This window comes from Crocodylus porosus, unplaced genomic scaffold, assembly GCF_001723895.1.
Source record: "Crocodylus porosus isolate Cpor-Errol unplaced genomic scaffold, CroPor_comp1, whole genome shotgun sequence".
Classification (NCBI taxonomy): Eukaryota; Metazoa; Chordata; order Crocodylia; family Crocodylidae; genus Crocodylus; species Crocodylus porosus.
The window spans coordinates 147,461,999-147,467,174 of NW_017728906.1; the positions used below are offsets into that span (position 1 = coordinate 147,461,999).

Genomic DNA, 5,176 nt, shown 5'->3' on the forward strand with positions numbered 1-5,176 from the left:
TTAATGCATCTAGAAGGCAGAGTCAAAGGAATCAGGTGGATTATAATGAGCCATAAAGTCAGGTGGTTCCCCCTCAGCTGACTAGAAATGCTGCTGCCAATGTCATAGGCAGACTAAGGTTTTTGGGTAGATGTGGTATCTTTTATTAGACCAACTAAGTTGGAAAAAATGTTCTTTGCAAGCTTCGGGGAATAAAGAAGTATATTTTGCCCCAATAACTCTGCAGAAAAAGACCTAGTTGGGGGTGGTCCTGCTTTGAGCAGGGGGTTGCACAAGACCTCCTGAGGTCCCTTCAAACCCTAAATTTCTATAACTTGCAAAGAACAATTTCCCAACTATTTAGCTGGTCTAATATGCAATTCCCAAACTCTGACTGATTGCACACCACCAGTTTAAAATGCTGCAACCTTAAGTACCACCAGCAAAATGCTGTCATATAACGTAATTATAATAAGTCTGTTCAGCAGGACAGGTTGTCTGCATACCACTGGTGGTACCTGTGCCACAGACGGATCTCATAAAAGATTACATCCTGCCAAACGCCGTTGTCTGTCCACGTCCTTAGCCCAACACGCCTGCCACTCTCCGCAGCTTGGTTTTAAGCACTGGGTGGAGCAGGAATCAAAGAGGGTGCGACTGTACCGCTCCCTCCCCCCATAGCAATAAGAGCCGCGCTGGGGCAAAGACGTGTCCCCAGGGGCAGGGGGGCGGCACCCCAGCACGTGGCGCGGCGGCGGCGGGAGGAGGGGCGGGCGCAGGATGCCGTAGGGTGTTGGAGGCTCGCGCGTGACGTCACCCGCAGGGGGCGGGAGGCGACCGCGGCGGGGCCCCTGCTCATTGGCCGCTTCCCCTTCTCGCGGTGGATCCCTCCGGCCTTCACCCCGCCCCACCCTTCTCCAACCAATAGGCGCCGGGGGAAGCGAGCACGTGGCCCTCCCTGGGGCTGTACGGCCGGCCAAAGCTCGCGAGAGGTGGGGTGGTGACGACGGGATCGGCCAGGACGGGATATGGCTGCAGGCAGTCGAGGCTGAGGAGCCAGGTACGGGCGGGGCCCGCGCCCCTTCCTGCGCCTCTGGTCTGTGATCCGTGGTGCGCCGGCCCGGAGCCGCTTCGTCCGCGCTCCCGGCCCCGGCGGTGCTGGAGCTCTTGGACCTCCCCTCGGCCCCGGTTTTCCAAGCGTCCCCCTGCGCGGTGTCCTGCAGCCGGAGCATCGACCTCGCACGTGGATGAAGGTACCGCTGGGTCCGAGCCCTCTCTTTTTTGTTGTTGCCCCGAGTCACGTTTTGCAGCAAAAACTGAAAATAAAAGAGACGCTGCTTTGAAACTTGTCTCAAGCAAATCATTGGGGCGGTGGGGACAGGACGACTCCGTTTTCTTTCTCTGTGGGTTCAGACCCAGTTGGAAGGTGACCCCGTTTCTAGCCAGCACTGAGCAGATCGTAGTCAATCTTATATGGGGCACGGGAACCTGGTGAGAAGCACAGGCAGGCCTTAGGGTGGGGGGAATCCAGGTTTTAACTCTGTTTGTTCCAGCCCTGTGGCCTGTCCCTGCTTCTCACCAGGTTCCCGTGCCCTGTGTAGGATCGGCTGCAACCTGCTCAGTGCTGGGGAGAAATGGGGCCAGCTTCCCACTGGGTCTGAACCCTCAGAGGAAGAAGATGTGGGTCATTCTGCCCCCTGTCCCAATGATTAGCTTGAGACACTGCCACTCTTTAAAGTTTCAATATGGTGTGTGTTTTGTTTTTTGTTTTTGTTTTCTGTGGAAAGTGTTACTTTGGGCAAAATAAAAAAGGGTTTAGACCAAGCGGTACCTTTGCCTGTGTGCAATTATGCTTTTGTTGCAGGAATGCCAAGCACACGTTTTCCATGTTGTGTTCCCCTGCACAGCTGGCATCCTTTAGTCCAAGGAGAAAAGGCATGGGCTGTTTCTGTTCTACTGTGATCATGTTTTCAAAGCCTCTGAGAATTTGGGATGATAAATCTGCCACGTTTCTGGGCATGTAGAGGAGTCAGGCTGGGAGGGATCTCCAGAGATTGTTGCTGAACTGCCCGCCTGAGGCAGGATCATCCCTATGTGCTTTATCTTAAGCAAACATTTGATAATTCTGCAATCGGTTAGAAAGTGTGTTTTTATTATGGTTGAGGGAAAGGTAAGAATTAAGTGAAGACAAACTGGAAAAAATGGTAGAAACTGGGGGTTTGGTGTGGTTTTATGTCTTTCAGTGCTAGTTCTGTAACATAATTTGGGTAACAAATGTTTGTTTTTATGGTTTTGAAATCATCTGTGCTTCTGGTTCACCATCAGGAAGTAAGCAAAAATAGCCATGTTAATTTTGACTTGGTTAATGTCAGCAAATGAGGACTCAGCATTTGCCATAATGAAAAAAAGCTTGCTTTTAACATTTGAATAAGGTGTAAGCCAAGTAACTAACTTATTCTTCTATTTCTGTCAGGGAGCTATACAGCTAGAACACTTCCTAAAAACCTTATATATTGCAGTAAAGCATGCGAAAGTAGCCAGCAGTTCTAGAGAAAACTGTTCCGAAATAATGTCTTGCTAACTTTTTAAATGGCAGCCGTGTTTTAATTTTCATTTGGTGTTTTTCTCTAAGGTATTTGTTTATTCTTTCTGTAGCCATGTTGACATTTGGTGAGTTGCATATTGAGAAAATCTTTTTGTTTTTGTATAAAATAAAGGCTGCAATTCAGTGTTTTTTGACAACTCGATGATAAATCAGTGAATAAAAGACAAAGTTTTTCCTGTTTGCTTGGGTTTTTTGTTAGCAGTTTGGAGAGAAAAATCTTTGAACTTTAAATCTTCCAACAGGTCTAGGTATAATGACATCTGCAAAAATAAGTCTTTCTTGAAACATGCAACATGTGTATATTTTTACAAGATTCATTGTACAGTATTTCAAAAAGTGAAGTTACTGAATCTAACGTTAAATATGATGTGTCATCATATAATGGCGATCTGCTCTTCAGCGGGGGTGAAAAGTTTCTCTTGATACCAGTGTTGTCATGGGGAAAATAATGTGTCCTTTTAAACTGAGGTATACGATAAATGTCACATTTATTCAAGCACACCTATTCCTCTGACAATTTATAGTCCAGACAAATGCCTCCATTTGGGATAAGTAAAAAAACTGATTTTCATTCAGTATGGATTCTTCAAATGTCTATGAAATGGCAAAATGGCTATTTCTATTATGGCAATATAAGGGGTGAAGGAGTAGTGGTAGGGGGCTATGCTCAGTACCGGGTCACCCAGGGCTGAACACTGGTGGTATAGAGCAGGGTGGCAATCCTGTCATCCCTTCCTCTCCCCCTGCTGCAGGGCCAAGAGCTGCAGGCTTAACCTTCCCTCACCTGCTGCGAAACTGGCATTAGCTCTTGGCCAAGGATCTGGGGGAAGGAGAGTAGAGTTGATGATTGGACTAATGAAGCATTCATCCCTGGGTAAGCCTGTGCTGTGGCAGATAAGACTCTAGAAAAATTTCTCTCCCTTCATTCTGCCACCGTGAAACAAGGTGTGTGTCTTATTTGAGTAGTATGTGAAAAACACATCAAACCTTTGCTGTGGTGATGTGCTATACAACATAACATTGAACACAGCCTTTCAAACTGTTCCCACACTTCACCATGTTTCTGGTTACTATGGAGGCAACTTACAGGTCGGGGGAAGGGTGTGAACAATTTTTCAAGGCTCTTAACTGTATTGGCCATGATGATTGATTTAAAAGTCACGTGAAACATTGAAGAAAACATGGGGACAGAGAGAGCCCACTGGATTATCTAGTCCACTCTATTGCCAGAATAGGATCATTAAGAATATAGATTCTTAATGATATCCATTTTTGCTAAGATTGCAGAAGCGTTTGAATGATCTCTCTACATAACTTTTTTGAAAGGTTGAGAATTTGAATGAAGGCTTTCCATGATTGGTCTTTTCCCTAAAATTTACTTTTAGGCAGCTTCTTTAGTTGTTTTGGAGATTAATGACCAAGCAGACAGTTTAATTATTGAAACAAAATCTTTCTGCCCTTTAGACAGTGCTATAGCCAAAGGGATTGCTCTTTGAAACTTGCAGTTGGCTTTAACTGTACCCTCATCAATGATTGATGCCTTTTTATTTGGTGTGAAAATATGATTTAATAAAGGTATGGAGACTGCTTAAACTGCTTAAAACAGTGGTTTTCAACCTGTGGTCTGTGGACCCTTGGAGGTCTCCAGACTATCCAAGGTGTTTGTAAAAAAATGATTGATTATGATCAGTCAAAAGTTCATGAATACTCAGACTTACAGTTCAAAGTGGTCCACATCTCCATTCAGAATTTTAGGGGTCAGCAAATGCAAAAAGTTCGAGAACCACTAGCTTAGAATATGTGAATTTTAAGACTTACACTTGGAGCTATGCATTTCAACATAGATATGTGTATGTGGGCATAGCTCATTTAAATTGCACTGATTATTGTTCAGCACACTTGTATTTTATGGACATGTAAAATAGCATAATTTCCCAATGTAAGAGCTTAGTTAGATGCAGTTGAGTTTTATAGCCAAGTTAAATAAAAGGTAAAGTTTTATATATCATAAATAGAATCATAGAAAATTAATGTTGGAAGGGACCTCAGGACATCATCCGGTCCAACCCCCTGCTCAGAACAGGACAGTCCCCAACTAGATCATCCCAACCAAGGCTTTGTCTAGCTGGGTCTTAAAAATCTTCGAAGATGGAGATTCTACAACCTTTGTAGGTAACCTGTTCCAATACTTCATCACCTTCCTTGTGAGCAAGTTTTTCCTAATATCTAACTTAAACTTTCTTTGCTGCAAGTTCAGACCTTTGCTGCTTGTTGTATCATCTCCCACCAGTAGTGGACGGGTCATTTTTGACCTGGAGGGATGTGGGCAGTGGGGTTCGCAGGGCTCGTCCTCGGGTCCGCACTGTTCAACATCTTCATCAGTGACTTGGACGAGGGGGTAAAAAGCACCCTGTTCAAATTTGCTGATGACATGAAGATGTGGGGGGATGCAGGTATGCTAGAAGGGAGGAATAGGTTGCAATCATACCTAGACAAGTTACAGGGGTGGGCAGATGAGAATAGGATGGGATTCAACACTGACAAGTGCAAGGTGATGCACCTCGGGAGGAAGAACCAGCACCATACCTACAG

The 5,176-nt window shown here is 45.2% G+C and overlaps 1 protein-coding gene across 6 annotated transcripts in view; it reads left to right on the forward strand.

Moving 5' to 3' along the window:
- The first annotated feature begins 975 nt into the window (after positions 1-975).
- Positions 976-5,176, forward strand: part of AKAP11 (A-kinase anchoring protein 11) — a 59,558-nt gene continuing 55,357 nt past the window's right edge. For 5 of the 6 annotated variants that reach the window (XM_019529853.1, XM_019529856.1, XM_019529859.1 and 2 more), the window contains exon 1: positions 990-1,232. The gene's annotated coding sequence lies outside the window, so the exon portion shown is untranslated. Of the gene's footprint in view, positions 1,233-5,176 lie in introns of all 6 variants that reach the window. The other variant, XM_019529854.1, reaches the window with a different exon arrangement.